This window comes from Sinocyclocheilus rhinocerous, unplaced genomic scaffold, assembly GCF_001515625.1.
Source record: "Sinocyclocheilus rhinocerous isolate Xijiao unplaced genomic scaffold, SAMN03320098_v1.1 scaffold216, whole genome shotgun sequence".
Classification (NCBI taxonomy): domain Eukaryota; kingdom Metazoa; phylum Chordata; class Actinopteri; order Cypriniformes; family Cyprinidae; genus Sinocyclocheilus; species Sinocyclocheilus rhinocerous.
Genome location: NW_015661078.1, coordinates 265,328 through 287,156, shown reverse-complemented (window position 1 = coordinate 287,156; position 21,829 = coordinate 265,328). Strand labels below are relative to the sequence as shown.

The 21,829-nt window shown below is 38.2% G+C and overlaps 1 long non-coding RNA gene and 1 pseudogene across 1 annotated transcript; both read right to left on the bottom strand.

Moving 5' to 3' along the window:
- The window catches only part of LOC107726229 (plectin-like), a 75,084-nt pseudogene that overhangs the window by 34,440 nt on the left and 18,815 nt on the right, over positions 1–21,829 (bottom strand).
- LOC107726241 (uncharacterized) lies at positions 20,331–21,503 on the bottom strand. Its single transcript, XR_001638248.1, has 3 exons — positions 20,753–21,503; positions 20,634–20,683; positions 20,331–20,553 (listed from the first exon to the last, which is right to left on the bottom strand). It is a non-coding gene; the product is annotated as an uncharacterized LOC107726241 (long non-coding RNA).

Below are 21,829 nucleotides of genomic sequence, written 5' to 3'. Positions count from 1 at the left end.
AAAAATGCATGATAATATTTGAAGTTTTTTTTTTCTTGTTCTTTAATGCATTATTCTTTCTAAAGGTGTACCAATGAATAGATAATGTATTATAACTGTGGTTACAATTATTCATGAGAACACTTTACTTCATGGCATCAAAGTTTGATCAAGAGTGAAGCTCAAACTTGAGTCAGGTAGCACTTTTCTTTATTCCAACATTGCTAAAAGAAGGCTGTAATTTTGAGTACCTATGAGACTAATGATAAATATTTCAAGGAAATATCAAGAAACACCAAAAAAGATGAATTATGTGACAATGCACTGGTGACAACTACTACTTTAGCCAAACCCCAATCTTGAGATGTAGTACAGAGGCACTTACTCGTGTTTGTGTATAACAGCGTTGAAGAGCTTTCCGTCCCTCCAGCTAGTGGTGAAGTTATCGCAGCGGACACCAGAGTAACCCTCCACCATACGCCGAGACCAGAGGAGCAGCTTCTCCTTCGCTGACATATCATCTGACTGACCGTTCACCTGGATATCTGAAATCTGCCAGCCCAGAAAAATGAGTTGCATGGATTTAGTGACATGCGGTAGCAGGAGCCATATGTTTATCATACGCAAATCAATAAATAATCAAAGTGGTTGATAAATTATAGTCATGCATTACAATAGCAATTCAGCCCCAATGAATACCATTGACCTCCTAGGACCCCCCTGAGACATGTCATTATACTTAATCCATGAAAAAGTGTAGCAAAAACAATGCAGTTCATTAAAGGAAAACCCAATCAGCTTGGGCATTGGTTTACGGTCAGTGTTAGGTAAGCTATATATATAAACTGTAGCTTGCCAAGCCATAAGCTCAGTTTGAAGCATTTAAACAACAGTATCTGCCACAAAAACAATGAAGATCTCAAACAGAAAATTTTTTTAGACTAAATCCAGTTAATAAAACAAGCATTAAACTAGATACTGTACGTATTTGTCTACAAAAAAAGACAAAAACTATACTTCTGGCAACATTGATCTGGTTTCAATGAATCAGTTACAAAACAAACCGTCTGAATAATTCAGTAGACTAGAAGAGCGTGTTTGAATATTGCTTTTCAGTATTGTAATTGTGCATGTGCAATACAACATGCCATTGAAAACAGTGCGCTTTTTTTTCGCTACAATATTACATGTTAGAAAAGGTGCTATTTTGAAACGCTTTCACAATGACTGATGTAGTACAGTTGCTTTTAGTTACTCACAAACACTGTTTTAAGGCTTCGATTTGAACAAATTATGGTGACCAAATGTCCCAGTTTATCCAGGACAAAAAAAACGATTGACCCCGTTGATGTTTGATTGGAAATCAATATGACCCAAAGAATGAATAGAACCAGTGATTGATCAGACCGATTTGGAGCCCAGGAGGAAGAGGAGGAGGTAAATGGTATGGGAACTCATCACTGACAGAACAGGAGACCTGGAAGTGGAGGATGATGGTCCATATGAGACCCAATGTCAGCTTTGGGTTCCCGTCGGCAATGTCATCGTTCCTGATATTCACCAACTTCACCTGTGATTTACAGAGAAGAACAGCATTTCACATTTGAGTTTAAGATGAATTTAAATGACTTACAGTACTTACTTCCGTGAAACACTCAAGGAGGCATTTAAAGCAAAATACCCATGTTGCTCTTTTCCACACCATGCAAGTGAATTGTTACCAGGACTGATGATGCAAATGGCTTTTTTCCACTTCTTGGTTTCACTTTATTTTGATGGTCCCTTTAACACATTCTGTTGACTATAAGTAACGTTGCACCTACATGTCTACCAACTCTCATTAGAGTGTTAGTAGAGTATTAGTAGACTGGTAGGGTTAAGGTTAGAATAAGTTGACATGCACTTGCAAAGTTACTTATAATCAGTAGAATGTCTGTTGGGAGACCATTACAATAAAGAGTTAGCAGATATTAAGCAAACAGTCTACTAAAGTGTTACCAAAAAGACCTTTAGTTTAAAATATTCAAACTTCAAAGGCTGATTAAACTCCACAAGAATAAACTGTCGGTGGTGTGCACAGCGCTGATTTGACACATCTGCGCTCAGGGCATTTATCTCCACAGAAATATGCGCTGAATTCAGATCAGAACATTTCACTCCATGGCATCAAGGACAAGTTTGATCAAGAGTGAAGCGTTTCTATATTCCAACATTGCTAAAAGAAGGCTGTATTTTTGAGTAACTATCAGACTAATGATAAACATTTCAAGAAAATATCAGGAAACACCAAAAAAAAAAAGTATGAATTCTGTGACAATGCACTGGTGACTACTACTACTTTAGACTTTTACAAGCCAAATCCCAATCTTGAGATGTAGTACAGAGGCACTTACTCGTGTTTGTGTATAACAGCGTTGAAGAGCTTTCCATCCCTCCAGCTAGTGGTGAAGTTATCACAGCGGATACCAGAGTAACCCTCCACCATACGCCGAGACCAGAGGAGCAGCTTCTCCTTCGCTGACATATCATCTGACTGACCGTTCACCTGGATATCTGAAATCTGCCAGCCCAGAAAAATTAGTTGCATGGATTTAATAACATGTGGCAGCAGTAGCCATATGTTCATCATATGCAAATCAATAAATAATCAAAGTGGTTGATTTCTCACACAAATTTCAGTCATGCACTACAAACAAACTCAGCCCCACTGAATACCATTGACCTCCTAAAACCCCTCTGAGACCCGTCATTAGACTTAATCCATGAACAAGTGCAGCAAAAACAACGCAGTTCATTAAAGAAAAATCCAAGCTTGGAAATTGGTTCACCGTCAGTGTTGGGTAAGCTACATATTTAAACTGCAGCTTGCCGAGCTATAAGCTGCTCAGTTTGAAGCATTTAAACAACAGTATCTGCCAAAAAACAATGAGGATCTCAAATAGAAAACGTGCATTTTTAAACTACTCATAGTTAATAAAACAAGCATTAAACTAGATACTGTATGTATTTGACTACAAAAAAAGATAAAAGATATACTTCTGGCAACATTGACTGATGTAGTACAGTTGCTTTTAGTTACTCACAAACGCTGTTTTAAGGCTTTGGTTTTAACAAATTATGGTGACCAAATGTTCCAGATTATCCTGGACGGTCCTGGGTTCATGAGTTTCATGTGTCCCAACATTTCACAAAAAAATAAAATAAAAGAAAGAAAGAAAGAAAGAAATTACATAAGTGCCAGTTTGATGTTTAATGCAGGATTCCGTTTAGAATTTGGGGAAACTCAATAGAACACGATAAAGAGGCTAAGGAAAAGGGATGAAACACTCTAGACTTAAACTACTGTAAACTTAATTTTGAGGAAATCTTTTAGAAATAGTGTTTTTCTATACTTATTTAAACAATCATTTAATCATTTTTAATGTCAGTCAGGATAGAAGACAAGCTCATGGGAGGTTGCAAAACCTCAATAAAATTTCAAGCAGAAGTTTGGCACCATCTAAAACCCTGGTCACGAGACTCTATTTTCGGTCAGGCTACCTCCATAAAGAGAAAGCTCTTTTATTTCTTGAAGAGGTGGGCAGAAGTTCATACGCCACATCTCTACATAAACCTCTGTGTCGCTGTTGGATGAACCAGAAGTCCTGCCAACTTATTTGATCAATCCAAGGAAATTAAATTCCCTCAAACAATGGAAGGACATGTTCGAGCATTACAATCGGCTGAATGTGTGACAGTCTCCTGGCAGCTGTAGTTTAATTGTTTGAGGTGGAATAAATCAGGGTGTGGTTGTAACTGAACACCTTGAACAACAGATTCACATAATTCAGATCTACAAAACAGCCTGGATATTAGATTATGAAATTAGATTAGATCAAAGATTCTCAATTCCTCATGGCGCCTAAGACACTGAACAGATTTGTGTAGAGAATCAAACAAACTGCATCATTTTAACATTCTACGACTGTTGTGGTTGATCATAATGGATATTCCTGATTAAAGGAGATTATTTTAAAAAAAAAGTGCATGTTATTGCATGAGGCAGATACTGGTTTGAAGCAAAAACGATTGACCCTATTGATGTTTGATTGGAAACCGATGACACCCAAAGAATTAAATGAACCAGTGATTGACCCAGACTGAAGTGATTGAACAAACCAGGAGGAACAGGAGGAAGAGGAGGAGGTAAATGGTATGGGAACTCATCACTGACAGAACAGGAGACCTGGATGATGGTGATGATGGTCCATATGAGACCCAGCGTCAGCTTTGGGTTCCCGTCTGCAATGTCATCGTTCCTGATATTCACCAGCTTGACCTGTGATTTACAGAGAAGAACAGCATTTCACATTTGAGACACTGTCTCAATACTCTATGATTTGTAAGTAACGTTGCACCTACATGTCTACCAACTCTCATTAGAGTGTTAGTAGAGTATTAGTAGACTGGTAGGGTTAAGGTTAGAATAAGTTGACATGCACTTGCAAAGTTACTTATAATCAGTAGAATGTCTGTTGGGAGACCATTACAATAAAGAGTTAGCAGATATTAAGCAAACAGTCTACTGATACTCTGATGAGAGTTAGTAGACATGTAGGTGCAACGTTACTTATTGTCAACAGAATGTTCAAAAGGGACCATCAAAATAAAGTGTTACCCAATTCTTTGATGGTCAGTTTTGCTGTGACCAAAATATGGTCTCAGTTAACTTTCACTTTATGTAAGGGAGCTGCTAGGACAATCTGCTAAATGTCTCCTTTGGTAATCCACGGATGAAAGAAAACAAACAAGGTTGAATAAGGACAATAAGGACAACTGTCATCTTTGGACAAACTATCCTTTTAATATAGTTTGTAAGTTGAGATGTTCTCGTACCTGCCGGTGTCGGAGGAAATCCAGTGCTATCTGCACATTCTGCAGTTTGTGGAATCGCATGCGTCCTCTCTCACGAGGCTGTGGAGACAGACAGAGGGGGAATAAGACACATGGCATTGTTGACAGAAAGGATGAGACTGAAACGCGTCCTTGAGTGCCCAGAGAAGCTTCTTTGGAAGGTCTAATTGAAGAAAGAATGAAGAACAAGGAGGACCTTGTAGTGAGGCTACAATATTTATGAGCACGCTAAGAAAAAACATCAAAGACCCCATGAAATCAAAACATTGAGTTTTGGGGGTTTTAGTCCATGTCTGCTAGCATTGAGGACATCTGTATGCTAGGTGACAGAAAAACTAAATCTGCATTTAAAATACACCGTTTTTATTTTCTGATTCACAGTATTTCTTACATGCTCACAGCAGCATGTTGTGGATGTATTGGCAGTAGCAAGTCTCGGTACTTGCTCTGCTGCAGCCGCAGCAGCAGCAGCAGCGTAGCAGATCTATTCCGCCAAGAACCAAATACATTAACATTGTCATGTACATTACCATGCCAATCCCTCCGAGAGTTGTCATGACAGAACTATAATTTTTGGACATACTATCCTTTTGAAGTAGTTTGTAAGTTGTGTTGTTCTCGTACCTGCCGGTGTCTGAGGAAATCCAGTGCTATCTGCACATTCTGCAGTTTGTGGAATCGCATGCGTCCTCTCTCACGAGGCTGTGGAGACAGACAGAGGGGGAATAAGACACATGGCATTGTTGACAGAAAGGATGAGACTGAAACGCGTCCTTGAGTGCCCAGAGAAGCTTCTTTGGAAGGTCTAATTGAAGAAAGAATGAAGAACAAGGAGGACCTTGTAGTGAGGCTACAATATTTATGAGCACGCTAAGAAAAAACATCAAAGACCCCATGAAATCAAAACATTGAGTTTTGGGGGTTTTAGTCCATGTCTGCTAGCATTGAGGACATCTGTATGCTAGGTGACAGAAAAACTAAATCTGCATTTAAAATACACCGTTTTTATTTTCTGATTCATGTTGCGATCAGGAGCATATGCAAATCCAATAAGTTCCACACAAGAATGAGCTCATCCCCTACAAATAATACCTGCTTTGATATGCCACGCCCCCAACTTCCTGTTTTAGTAGGAAATGCGTCAACACAGATAATGCAATTTAAAAATTTTATAAAATGCACGTCGAGTCATTTCATGGGGTCTTCAAGTCTATTTGACAGAAGTGATGGTCTTGTGGCTTTAGGGATGTAACATGGTATAATATTGTGGATGAATGCTAAAAACTACTGAATGCTAAAAAAAACAATAATTGCATTATAGGAAAGAACTCAAAACATCTGACTCGCCAAACACACTCCAAGAGCTTGCAAACATGTTTTTATGACCTGAACAGCTTTAACTTAAAAAAAGCACGTCTTGCACAAACGTGTTGTTCTGCACTTATAATCAATTGTACATATATTGCTTCAAAATAAATGTGGATTTATTTGGCAGTCACTTAGATATCAGTCATTCGCTGTATCGGTCACACACCCAAACTGTGACGAGGTTCAGATAGAGGATGTCATAAAGAGAAACAGCGTCAGTCATGCGCAAGCGGAACCGATTAAGAGTAAATGAAACAGGGCTACTGTAATGTTATTCACAACAGTCAAATTCCAAAATAAAAGTCCCTCAAATTAGAAGCAAAAACATGCTTTATTAAGAAAGTAATGTTGTTTTGCACAACATAGCTTAGGATTTTAAATCTTTTTTTTTTATTATTATAAATATTTCAATATTTAGCTGCCAAACTGTTGAATGAGAGTAAATGAAACGGCCACTGTAATGCTATTCCTTATAGTAAACCTTCAAAATAAAAGTCCCTAAAATTAGAAGAAAAAACATGCTTAAGACAGCAATGTTTTTTGCAAACAGATCTTGAATCTTTTAAACCTTTAAATTTAGAATTCTTAATGAAGTCTTTCAACATTTAGCTACCAACCTGCTGAATAATTACCCTTATTACTTTAATCAGCTGAGATACCTAGCATTTTATAGTGTTGAGACAGCATCAAAGTAACTCTAATAAGAGTGGGAAACAAATGAAAACAAGACTACAGCAAGCCACAGTGAGTGACCCATGCCAATGAAGCATCTGCATCACTCACCAACCGCACGCTGCGCACAACGTCCCGCTCCCTCGGCTTGACCAGCAAGAGAAGTGCAAAGAGAGCAGACAGAAGTCAAAGGGCAAAGGTCAGCAAAGAGACGGTGGGTCAGGGTCAAAAGAAGGTGGAATGATAGGCAGAGAAAGAGTCAAGGAGGAGCCACACAGATTCAAAAGAAAAGCCAAAGAGTGACGTTAATGTCTTAGCTACAGCCAAGAGATTAAGCAGTTTGATGGGAAGATGTCAAGAATTTTTTGGGAATATCTGAACCCAGTGTTTTGGGTGTGATTCAACAAAACGTAAAAATATTCGAATTTGAAGACGTATTCCAAGGCATCACCCATAAATATGGTGCGGTGTTTGACCTGGAGGTCTGGATCAGGACTTTGGATTTGTTTAGTGTGAAGGCTGAGGGCAAGGTTGGAGGTTGAATGGGATTAGAGATGGTCTTCTCTTGACTGGTTGTTTAGCTGCATTAGCGGAGGATGAAGTTTGGTAACACTCACCAGCGTCTCTCCGGAGAGGACCTCCAGAAGGGAGATCAGGTTATGTCCATCTCGGAGATCTTCATACAGGTCATTCACATGATGCTGAGTCTGAGAAAAAACAAAGATCAATTCATCATCCCTGCAGAAAGAAAACAACAACCTAGAATATGTGAGTGCAAACCCAACTCTGCAGTCAATTCTAAAGATTTCATTCCTCAACCACAATGCTGACTGCCTGAAACAAATACTAAACTTACAAGCCTAATCCTAACGGTAGTATTGTGTTTGTAGCACATCCTGATTACTGCTCGATCAGATTCATCATGATTGTTCTGGACGTTGAACTTTTGTTGCATGATTTAGCTGACTAATGATATTGGCTGCAGGTTTGCACTTAATTAGTGTGGAGGACAAAAACACGCAGCTAGAATTTCCACTTTTGGTAATTTTGTTGACAACATTTTGTCATAATTCATCCATCCTCATGTATATAAATATATTTTTTCTTCACATGAAACACAAAATTAGATGTTAGGCAGAAAGGCTGAGCTTCTACCGTTTTTTTTCCATTCAAGGAAAGTGAATGGTGAAGCCAATCTCCAAAAATACAACTGACATGCCACAATCCAAGTCCTATTTGCAGTCACATATATTCCAATTGACTTTGATTTTTATGGTAGGTTTTTGTCCTTTTTAGAGCTTGGCAGTATAAATCCATATCCGCTGTTCTTGTACAGGATAAAAACAGAAGCATAGACATTCTGCCTAACATGTAATTTCATGGTTAAATTAAAGTATAAAAAAAGTTTTTGACCAGATTATCATTTTTGGGTATCTGAAACAGTTAAGACTCCAAAACTGGGCAGCTCGAGCAGGGACTCTAAACACAAGGATGTATGTCTCTTGTTAAGAGGGGGGGGGGACCTGAATTCAAAGTGATTGATTTGCGTTTTGCTCAGTGAGTACAGGACAGGGCAATGCATGGAAGAGCGGCTCACCTGCCTCATGTCAAAAATGATCTGTGACAAATGATTTACTGAGTGACGGAGTTTAAATTTAATTCTGAAGCTTTCGCTTTCTTTTCTAAATCAACCACTCAGTCATCGTACAGCTGGTTTATAAAACCTCAGTAAGTTCTCTGCTTCAATTATTAAAAAAAATATACAGATTTTCAGGATGAAAGACAGACTGGGCTTCCTCTGGTTTCTATCATGCAGCTTCACCCAACATGCACTGCTGCAAGACACTCAGCTCTCAGCAGCTCGCTTGAAAATCCTAAACGTGACAGTTCTGTGATCATTTATTCACCCTCATGTTGTTAGTGTTATTTTAGTATCATTGACATACTGTATATCGCAGGTTTTGTTAATATTTTAAATTAGACTGTATTTTTTTATTTTCTGTTTTCAATTTAAGTTTAGTTCAAGTTTTAGTCATTTTGTTGTTTGCCATTTTAGTTTTTTAATATGTCTATGAAGTTTTAATTATTTTTTATTTATTAGTTTATTTAGTTATTTTAGTACATTTGGGTCAAACTAAGTTAAAATGAGAAATGTTGAGAAATATAGCTGAAATAAAATAAGTTTTTTAAAATTAATTTCCATTGCCTTTATTTTATTTCAAGTAACAGATTATTAATTTTTTGTTTGTTTTGTTTTGTTTTAGTTTAACTATATAACCCTGGTTCCAAAATTATGTTTTACTATAATTGCAATCAAATCTGTCAAGTTTCAGTAAGGACAAAAGAACAAAATAAAAGTATCAAAAAAAAAAAAAAGTACTCCAGAAAATATCTATATTTATTCAATGATAATCTGCTGAAATCATGAAATCAAAAATCTATGGCAAACTGCATTGTGTCAAATGTGACACAGAAGTTTAAATGTGGAATGGAAAATAATAGTTTTTAATAGTGTTATAATGTTTTTGTTGTTGTTGTTGTTTTGGTCCATATTGAGTTTGACAGTCATGCTCACATAAAATATACAAAAATATATGGAAAAATAACTGCATATGGGTTTGGAACAACATGACATGTGAATGAATGATGACAGGATTTTAGGATCAACTGTTCTTTAACTAATAGTGTAACACAGCCTTTTCACAGTTTCAAAATTTAGCAGCATTGCTTCCTATAAATCAAAGTACAATCACAAAGTAGTCAGATGGTGTTCATGCACAGGACGTGTGATGAGGGAGTGCAGACTCCTTTTGCTGCATTTTGCATTTCCTTTGGCTCTTTTGCTGCAGATTTCTATGCTGCAGTGCATGAGACTAAAACTAATGGCAACCAGTCGATCATTTTCAAGCTGTGTGCACCGTTCTACAGCCTCAGGGAGGACAGGAGCACTGAACAAGCATGTGAGAGAGCAGAGCATGCTGGGACATGCTGACAGATGGACCTACCTCAGCTCTCCGGTGCTGGAGGAGAGGATGAGGAGGAGAGAAGAGCACAGACAGATGAATGGAGTTACATTGATTACAAACGGAAGAAAGAAGTGAAAGTGGAATGATGAAGGAAAACATTAAGATTAGTATGATTTAAAAACTGAAAATCTCCTTTTATCATGTTCAAAATCTGTGATCTGTCTTTTTTCGCTGACAAAAAATAAGACATTTAGCAGAAAGCCTCCACATTAAACGAACACTTCATATGAACCACTGGTGGTAGTTTTTGTTCACCGTTTGACGGTTTCAGCTGATTTATGGAAAAAGTAGCCTGGATGTTCTGCCAAATAACTCATTTTGGCTTCCACCGGAAAATAAAAATCAAGCGGTTTGTAACAGCATGAGGGTGAGTAAATAACGCCACACTCTCAGAAAAAAAGGTACAAAAGTTGTCACTGGGGCGGTACCTTTTCAAAAGGCACACCTTTGTACCTAAAGATTCCATATTGGTACCTAAAAGGTACAAAAGTGTACCTTTTGAAAAGGTACCGCCCCAGTGACAGCTTTTGTACCTTTTTTTTTCTGAGAGTGCAGACACTTAACAAAACTTAACATTTCATTTAGTTAAATACTGTTAAACCTTCAGGAACACTCACTAGAAATTTTCTCAAATTTGTACTTAATTTTTTACAAATATCAATAAGGTATCAAATGTTCAGTATTGCCTTTTATCTATTATATTTATTATATTTTATGCATTTTAAACATATTAATATAAAGCAGCTGTAAGCATTGGGTAAATGAGGAGTTTTATGTATCTGCTGTATGAAGCAGAAGACAAAGAAAGGACAATAGACAGAAGCTACCGAGGTTTTAAAGATAAGCCAAACTGGCATTGCTTCTGACCCTCAGCTCAATAAAATCAACTGAATAAACCTCCAGCCTATTTTCTTTCACAAAAACATCTATTCATCCAATTGAAAGTTAAATGTCAGTGAAGTGCAGCCAAAAACTAGCAGGAAAGCAGAGCTCATATTAAGCCACTAGAGGTCTCTGTTGATGCATTAATTGTCAGTAAATATGACTGAACACAAATCACGCTGTATATTACGATTGCAATGAGTTTCATCACAATCAATGACTCTTTGCTATAATATCACAGTCTGTGTTAGAGTCTCACATTGGCAAAACACCAATACTGCCCTAAGCAACGTATGGATAATAAGTCTTATTTGTACCATCTATCTCCATATATTCAACCATTAGCCCATGCTTTCCTCACACATACTCAGCTCAATCAGCACAAAGCAATAAAACCCTCTAATAAGTGCTAGATAACAGCTGATGACAGGGACAAACCACAGCGCAAACTGTTTTTGTGATCTCTAAGTGTTTGTCAAGGTCAAACTCAAACATTTAGTCAGTAAATATAGATGTGTCAGTGTAGATAACAGCCAGATAATTATAAAATAAGGGCTTATATTTGATAGTACAAAGGGTGAAAACATACTCAGTGTTTGTAGTAAATACAAATGATTTGAACATTTGCTGCCAAGTAAAATTATAGGTTTATGTAGGTGTGCCCTGGATGCACATCGTAAAATCACTCAGAAAAAAAGGGAGACATGATAAACTGGTAGAAATTTGACAATGAGTATTATCTCTCTATCGTGGTTACACTCACATGACATTGCAGTGCTGCACTGTAATAAAAGTTTATGTCTTTTTGAGCCTTTCTTAAAGCGATGTTACATCATTATAGTGCAATAAACCATGAAATAACTCGATACTCGCACACTGTTTCGACTACGATTATTATACTTAACTGAAATTAAAACTAAAACCAAAGCCATATAAAAACACATTTATTGTTGCGTGAAATAGTTGATGTACTAAAATAACTAAAACTGAAATAAAAATGAAAAATTATATAGATATATTTAGGGGGAAAAAACGTTGACAAATGACAAAAACTCACAACAAAATTACTAAAACTCGACTTAAAATTCAAATGCAAATGGAAAATAAAAATTTTGAAACCTTAATAAAAAAATATATATAAAAGTATCTCAATTATACTAAAACAACACTTTTTTAATCAGTTCCCTTTCATGGGAACTTCGAACTGCGTCCTCTAGGGGTCGCTATGGGGAAACCTAGAGGACGCAGTGTCTCGTTCCCTACTCAGGGAACCATGGTTACATAAGTAACCTGAGACGTTTTCTATGTGTGCACACCCAAAGCTAGAGCACAGAAAACTTTAGCACACAGTGTAAAACTATTACTTTTTCACGATTTATTGCATTTCAATTATTTCTATTGATAACTGACTTGTCTTAAATAAGTGTGGGTTTTCACTGTACATTAGTTAGGCTATTATTAGTTTTTGTAAAAAACATTATTTCCATTAAAACTACATTGAGATGTCATTTTATTTCACAATAACAATATATAAGCTGTTGGTCATATCGCTCATTGTAGGTTCAAACTCTACAAGGGTTGATCCATGGACTGAATCATAGGGCTGAACATATGATACTTGTGCTGCGAAAGTGTATTGTGAGTTGCATTGGATTTGTTTGTTAAAATGATAATATCACTGTAATTAAATAACAGTAAAATCACAATTTGAACATGAATGGATGAGGACACAGAAGGGAAGAGCAGAATCAAGTATCACTGGTCATTTTACCTTGAAGAATTGCAGTGAATAATTAACATAAATGTACCTTTATTAAGTGTTTGTTCACCCATTTTGTGAAAGTCTTCTTCTGCACTCTGTCCCGTTCATCTGCAAAAAAAAAGATAAAGATAAAGAAAATTCAACACACTTCAGCAGTGTTCAGAGTAAATGTCTGGATATGAAGGAATTTAAGTGCGTCATTTTATTCGTTAAAATGCCGTTGATTATGTTAAAGTATGTTAAAATGCTAAACCCTATAGATAAGCAATTCACAGGTTCATTTCACTGAAAAGCACAATACCGTCTATGTGATGCTTTTGTTGATTTGAATGTTACGCTCAGCCCAAAACAACACTGATGCAACCACTCTAGTGAGTGTGTTTCAAACCCGACAGTTTAATAAAGAAACCACCGAACTGCAAGTGAAGAGAGCAACAAATTAAAACTCGATGAGAATGTTTTTTCTTTTTAATCAGTTCTTTTTGTGTGGGAATGCCTCACATCTCCTACCAAACTATTAAAACCCAGCACCCCTGAGGCACACCCATGTGAGAAAGCCTGGGTAAAGCTGGAGAGTAATGACAGCAGGAGATGTCTAGACAGCTCCATTGTCAAGTAAAGACGGAGCGCAGGTTTGGAGGGAAGAAAACGCAATGCATTGTGAGGCCTCAGGCTGGGAAAATTCACCATGAAGGCAAAATAGCTTTAATCCTGAGTGTGCATCACTCGTGACTAACCGAACACCACAGACACACCCCCAGCCTGCAGAATCCTGTTCCTTCAGCAGCGAGAAACACAAGAGAACACCATCCATACTGCTGCCTCATACACATTACCAACACTTGCATCGGTCACCATTACTAGAGAACTGCAAAACATTGCAGCTCCGTGTTGTTCGGAGAAAGGCTGTAATTTGAAGCGGCATGCTCACATTTATGGTTAAAGTTAGTGAGTTTGCTAGTAAAGTTGATCACTTTTTCTATTAGGTGGCCTTAACTACAGTACTATGTACTTAACCATTTGAAACATACATGGTGGTACATTGTAATTACATTTAAAGTACTTGTACTTAATTAACACGTGTAATTACACACTTTTAACTTTATCCCTAACTGTAACTCAACCCTTATCACAAAACCTAACCACTTTAACCCTAACCCTAACCTTACTCCTAAACCTAACCAGACTGCAAACTCATCAGCACAAAAAGTGGGAATTTTTCAGAACATTTACTTACACAGTAAATCCATAATCTTGTGGTCGGTATCGGCAAGTACCAAAAATAAAAGTATCGGTATCGGGCGAGTACTGGAAAAAGTGGTATCGGTGCATCCCTAGTATTTATTGTTAGTAAATAGTAGTTATTAGCCAGCTAATATACTGTAAACTGTGACTGCAAAGATCAAAGTACAAGGTGAAAAAAATACACATTTGTGAAAAAAAATTCTATTTGTGTAGAAAAATACACAAAACTGCAGGCAAAAGCATGAAAAATAAGAGTCTATGAAAGAGATTGTGATATACCTCTTTCTGGGAGCAAGTACCAAAACTGCTGTAAACTCCAATCATATCTCAGCTAGAGTTTGTCTAATCGCAAGTAGGATTGGGAAGATGGTTGAACCTGAAGAGACCAAACTTGAACTGAAGGCATCAGGTGCACAGAACATCCCAACACCATCCCTGATTTGAAGGATGCTGATGACTGATCATGCTTTGACCGTGCCATTTGGCAGCAAGGACTGAAAGACGTTTAAAGATACAATAGAAATCAAGCATAAAGCAAAACCTGAATCAATGCATGAGACAAAACATAGAGCAAATGCCAAACCGGAGTGGCTTACATCATCATCCAGTCAAATCCCACCCCCCAATCCAATTAATTTATGCTGGAATCAACTGTTCTCCATTCAAAACTTGGAGCAATTTTGTCAAGTACAACAGGATACTTCAATGCATAATATGACAGACAACTGAAATATGTTTGCTGAGCGACGGCAAGAGTCCTTTAAACGCCCACAGATTGTTAAATGTTGAGGGAACAGCTGATTCAGACACACACAGACGCGCCCGCAGGACTTCTGCTTCTGTTGGGAGGAGTATGATGAGCATATTATGAAACATCATTACCATGGTGACTATCAAGGGTGGAGGCAGTAAACCTTGACCTCTGTCATTAATGTGAGACTTCCCTTTAGTGTTCGAAGAGTCTTACTGCGTGCGGGTGATGATGTGGATGACTACGAGCTCCAGTACGGGGGTCGTCGACAGATCTTTGTCCTTTGACCACCGTTCACTGCTTTTATCCTCTCACACGTATAAAGTTACAGCGCTAATGTTTAAACCAACGCCCTTGTGATTCAGCGCACAACTCCTGCCCTCTGGGGTGTGTGAGGCATGCAAGAAAATTCATCTTTACTTATAAAATAAAATTGTATCCACTGATATTTAATGCAGTGATATGTATACAGATATAGTATCAAATGCACTTTCTCTGTTTGCTCACCACTGTTTGCTGATGAGCCAATCAGGTGCAGGACTGTGATGACAGGACAACAGGGAATGTCGCCTCAGTCCCACTTAACACATCTTCACACTGGTAAATATAAGTCATCTATTTAAATATTGAGGAAATGGCCTTGTGAGACAGCTTCTGTACGAGACTTTTTATAGTGCAAATTAAAGGCACCTGTGCAGAGCAATGACAGTTTGCAAACACTACAAGGCTAGTGATAAACCTTAGGTTGTTTATTACAGATCTCATGTAAAATATCTTATAATAATGTCTAATATAATCCTGTAGGGGGGGGGGATCCTAGATTTCCTGGACCCTAGACTGCCATTGGAGGAAGATTGGCCATATGCAAAAAAAAAAAAAAATTATATATATAAAATAATATAATATAAGACATTAAGACTTGTTCTCAGAGAATATATCTTGAATGAAATTGAATTAATTCTTGAATGAAGTCCAAAAGTTTAAATCTTAATCTTACACGCTTCACTTCTCAATCAAATTGATCTTGTTTTACGAATGGGTTACACTTTATTTCGAGTCAACTTTAGACATTCTACTAACTGTAAGTAACTTTGCAACTAACTCTCATTGGAGTACTAGTAGACTGTTAGGTTAGGGTTGGTAGAATAAGTTGACATGTACTTGCAAAGTCACTTATAGTTAGAGATCGAAATAAAGTGTTACCTAAGAATGTTCCAATACTTTTACTAGAAACCACGACAAAAATACTGATTGTTTCATTGACCATAAGTCCGTGAACTAGAGATCTGACTTTTACAAAGAAGAAATTTCTCCTCCAACATGAGCAGGTGCATCAGAAAGCTTTCCTAAGTACCTTTCCTGCCTTCCAAGGCTTTCAGCATTCCCTGATAGTGCAAGTCATCTGAAGGGATCCTCTCCCTCTCCAGACTGTCGGACGAATATTCCCTCCGTCTCTGTTGCGCACTCATCTCCTTTGCGTAATACAGAGTCACAAACCGCAGTTCTTTACAAGCTCCTTATCTTCACCTCTCCAAGTGGAAAGTTGCAGCGATGTTCCCGTTAAGACGCTCCGTTCTGCTTTCTTTCTGTTTAATTCCTGCTGTCCATTTTCTAGCTCTTGTAAATGATGCCAGCAGCTACAGGTTGTGGGTCTGCTCTTGTGCCGTTCTGACTGCAGTGAGACATGGTGGTTGGAGGGCATTGCGGGATACGCTTGGCCCCGCCTCAGCCCTAAATTGTCATGTTGGTGGAGCCGAGGCAGGAAGAAGGGGTGGAATCAGGGAAAGTGAGTGGGAAGGTGTGTCCGCCAGCATGCCTCATCTAGAATCCCACACCCTCTCCAAACACACACACACACACACTAAATCATCACAGTCTCTAAAGAATAACGCAACGGAAGCCGAGAGTGGAGAGTTGTGTAGCTTCACGCGCTAAAACGAGTGTGTAGAACTGGTCAAAAGAGTCATTACAGGAACAGGATTGCACAATGACGCTCTAAAACTACTCATGCCAATAGACATCACACACACACATATGCACGCACACGCCTCTTTAATTATTAACCACTGTGACATACCTGAGCGGTTGGGCAAGTATGACTAACTGAGGCAGGGTGAGGCTCTGGGATGGGCCGCTCAGGTCTACACATGCTGGAGATTAACAGTAAAATACATAACCAGAGGCTGCAAAATCAACAGCCAGAAATACAAAGAAAACTCTTTATAAGAATCATTTCTTTCCTGTTTGCATGAGTGTGTGCTTATGTGATCGTGCTGAACCTGCACGTGCACCATCTTCCGTCACTAACGAGTGTGTAGAAATGTTCGAAGTTGTAAATAAAAGAAAATACTATTTCAGTCTATCCACTTCAATGTTTAACATCAATTCCATGTGTTACTCGCAATTTCTCTCACAACAGGTGATGAGTGACAGCTCTGCTCATGTCATAAAGACATAAACCTAGAGCTCAGAAGATGAAGACGAGGATGGGGCGTTCATCACATGCTCATCATCTGAACAGACATGCACCTTAAACGTTTGACAATCTGTTCAGGCTCACCGGTAACTATAACAGTCTGAACATGACAGTGTTTGCAGGAATGTCTATCTTTTACGAGATATGACATATTTCTCAGCGGATATGGAAGTTGACGCCTTCATTTTATAGACGTCTAAATGTCTATTGATGATACAGAAGAAAGTATTAAGGTGTGGCACAAAAAACTACCAACACCTATAACAGCATTCACAACCTTTTTTTTTTTTTTACATTTTCTTCAGTTTATGATTTTAAATGATTACTACCCACTGTGATTTCAAGTTGTGCACAATTATTTATCTATGTATTTATATATGTATGTATGCATGTTTTGGGCTTTTTTTTAATGCATCACGGATCATGCATCAAAACTGACCTTAAAGACATTTATAATGTGACAAAAGATTTCTATTTCAAATAAATGCTGTTCTTTTGAACTTTCTATTCATCTGTGAATCCTGAAAAATAAAATGTATCACATTTTCCACAAAAATATTGGGCAGCACGACTGTTTTCAACATTGAGCTTCACGCGCTAAAACGAGTGTGTAGAACTGGTCAAAAGAGTCATTACAGGAACAGGATTGCACAATGACGCTCTAAAACTACTCATGCCAATAGACATCACACACACACATATGCACGCACACGCCTCTTTAATTATTAACCACTGTGACATACCTGAGCGGTTGGGCAAGTATGACTAACTGAGGCAGGGTGAGGCTCTGGGATGGGCCGCTCAGGTCTACACATGCTGGAGATTAACAGTAAAATACATAACCAGAGGCTGCAAAATCAACAGCCAGAAATACAAAGAAAACTCTTTATAAGAATCATTTCTTTCCTGTTTGCATGAGTGTGTGCTTATGTGATCGTGCTGAACCTGCACGTGCACCATCTTCCGTCACTAACGAGTGTGTAGAAATGTTCGAAGTTGTAAATAAAAGAAAATACTATTTCAGTCTATCCACTTCAATGTTTAACATCAATTCCATGTGTTACTCGCAATTTCTCTCACAACAGGTGATGAGTGACAGCTCTGCTCATGTCATAAAGACATAAACCTAGAGCTCAGAAGATGAAGACGAGGATGGGGCGTTCATCACATGCTCATCATCTGAACAGACATGCACCTTAAACGTTTGACAATCTGTTCAGGCTCACCGGTAACTATAACAGTCTGAACATGACAGTGTTTGCAGGAATGTCTATCTTTTACGAGATATGACATATTTCTCAGCGGATATGGAAGTTGACGCCTTCATTTTATAGACGTCTAAATGTCTATTGATGATACAGAAGAAAGTATTAAGGTGTGGCACAAAAAACTACCAACACCTATAACAGCATTCACAACCTTTTTTTTTTTTTTACATTTTCTTCAGTTTATGATTTTAAATGATTACTACCCACTGTGATTTCAAGTTGTGCACAATTATTTATCTATGTATTTATATATGTATGTATGCATGTTTTGGGCTTTTTTTTAATGCATCACGGATCATGCATCAAAACTGACCTTAAAGACATTTATAATGTGACAAAAGATTTCTATTTCAAATAAATGCTGTTCTTTTGAACTTTCTATTCATCTGTGAATCCTGAAAAATAAAATGTATCACATTTTCCACAAAAATATTGGGCAGCACGACTGTTTTCAACATTGATAATAATCAGAAATGTTTGTTGGGCAGCAATTCAGAATATTAGAATGATTTCTGAAGATCATGTGACACTGAAGACTGAAGTAATGATGCTGAAAATTCAGCTTTGATCACAGAAATAAATTACATTTTAATATATATTCACATTGAACAGCTATTTTAAATTGTAATAGTGTTTTATAATATTACCTTATAATATTGACTGACTACTTTTATATTTACACAAGTATGCAACCTCATTAGCTTTGACCAGCCTTATTTAATCACAGTGCCCTTTCTGTTCATGAAGCTTATTAACTTCATTAACTTAATTAGATCATTTATTATAGATCCATTCACATATATAATTACTAGAGAACTGATTAAAATTGGTTAATTATATAATGATATTGATAATAACTAATTTAAACCACAAAGAAAGAGTATTTCTGCTGATTGCAAGGATACATTTATGTCATGCTCTTTTCATGTGTTTTTAGCAAAGGAGCCCACAAGATTACCAGCTGTTTCCAAACGGCATAACATCATTCACAGAACAGCTGATACTGAATGCACACAAAATGACAAGAGCTGGCTGAGATCTGATTGGCTGGATTAACAATGAGCGCTTCTGAAGACGAGTTACACGGCGTTATACAAATACAGCCTTTGAAGATGTTCAAGAGCTTTGTTTGAGACACGTGATATCCTTCAGCACACCCATATATTTAGATGAACTCGTCCTTAAATGACATCTAAAAAAAATAGCTAAAAGTTGGTTCTCGGCCAGAGCTGCAATTTGGACCAGACTTTATTCCAACAGTCAAGTCTACACAAGACGGATCATTCACACGCGCAGGGTGAAGCATGATGGACTTTTTGAATCAATATCAAGTATTCATCTTTCAGCCTCACATACACACACCCCAGATCTTGCTATGAACCACATGCACACAAAACTGCTCTGGATCTGAGGTCAGACGAGCAGATGCGGGCAAAAGTCAACGTGAGCCAGTCAGAAAAAGTTTGCATGTGTTTTTTTTGTGTTAGTATCATATTTGATACATCAGTCTTCATATAGTATGATTTAGAGGATATGGAGGAAAAACTGTAAATTTTTTATTCAGAGGCCAAAACTGTGCAAAATAATGCAATTTGCTGCAGATGCTGATATTTATATGACAAAAAGTATGATGGAATTCTGATGCTTGTCATGTAAATCAATGAGATCTTTATAACAGTATCGCAGATACTTACATAAAATGATCTAAATATCAGTCGTCACTCTATATCTCCAATAATGTGTGTTAGTAAGATGAGATTGAAATGATCCAAACATATAATGCAATGCAATCCAGTGATGATTGAGAGATGAAGAAATAAACGCTCCTCAAAAGATCCTGAGGATCAGATTTGAGACTCTAAAACATGATTGATGGAGAATCAAGTAAAGCTGAGCTGCTTCAGTCCAGTAAGTGTTCATCTGGAAATATTACTAAAAATATCAAAGTTATTCTTATGTTTGCTTTCATAGCAAAAAGACACGTGAAGCTCCAGCTGAAGCTGGACGTTTCTACAATTACACTGAAATTAAAACACATTTTGATCACTCCGAGGCTTGGAATGTGTGCATCAGATATGACCCAGGCTCTATAGGGTTAAGAGCGACTCTGACCCGCCGGGTGTGTCTCGACGCCGGGTTTGATGAGTTTCCACACTCTCAGGCTGGGCGTCTCGGTCAGAGGAGGCTCTCTCCGCACCGGGATCCGGCTGGGCCGAGGCTGCAGCTCACATCTGAAAGAGACTCACAGACTCAGAACCGGTTCACTGTGCTTCATCACGTCTGTGTGTGCGTCTCAAATGCTGACGTTCACCTGCTGTACTCGACAGACGTCAAGATGTCCAGAGATTCCCGCAGCGGCTCCTGAAAAACAGGCCCAGTGCTGCTCACATCCATAAGGCGTCTGCATGTGTTTCTGTGCTGATTCCCTACCTGTGACAGCAGCGCCGTCCTCTGCTGGGGGGAAGGAGAGGGGGCGGGGCCTCTGCTGCACTTGCCCCGCCCACCGTGCCTTTGAATCTCTTTAATCTGTCCGGCTGGGTGGAACTCAGGGCAGCTGTTGCCTAGGCAACAAGACAGACAGACACAGCCAGTTATAAACAGGTTCCACGGTAACCGTGGTAACAGTGGAAGGAGCTATGTGACAGTGGAATAGTAAAAAAAAGGTCAAAGGTCACAGAAGCAGTTCAAACAGGATGTTTATTAGAGAAAAGTCAGTTCGGATGCGTCTATCATGTTTTACAAGATACATTTATGAATGAGCACAGCATCATGTGGTTTACAGGAGACACGCGTGATTGGCTGCCGTTACACATTCAGAGACAGACGGGACGAGAAAACCTACAGCGTCAGCATGAACACACAGTGAAATAGCGAAGAGATGTGGAGAGAACAGGAAGTACACGACACCGAGCACCAGATCACGCTACATTCACACACACGCGGCGTCTGCTACACGCTACACTCGTCACACACAGCTCTGCTAAACTGGTTTAGAGCCGTCTGTACCGTGTGCTTTACATCTGTAGGTCTGACATCAGCTGAAGGAATTCTGGGATTAAAGCAGCTTCGTGTGTAAAAAACAGCTGCGTTTCGCTCATCCGTGATGTTATATCTACAATGCCACACACACGAGCACGAGAGAATCTCACAGACAAATGTCATATTTCACCCCAAACATACAGAAAGAAAGAAGAACTTATATTTAAATATCAGTCGTCACTCTATATCTCCAATAATGTGTCTCAGTAAGATGAGATTGAAATGATCCAAACATATAATGCAATGCAATCCAGTGATGATTGAGAGATGAAGAAATAAACGCTCCTCAAAAGATCCTGAGGATCAGATTTGAGACTCTAAAACATGATTGATGGAGAATCAAGTAAAGCTGAGCTGCTTCAGTCCAGTAAGTGTTCATCTGGAAATATTACTGCAGTTATTCTGACATTTACTTGATAAAAATCAGTCAAGATCTGACAGCAGAAAGACACGTGAAGCTCCAGCTGA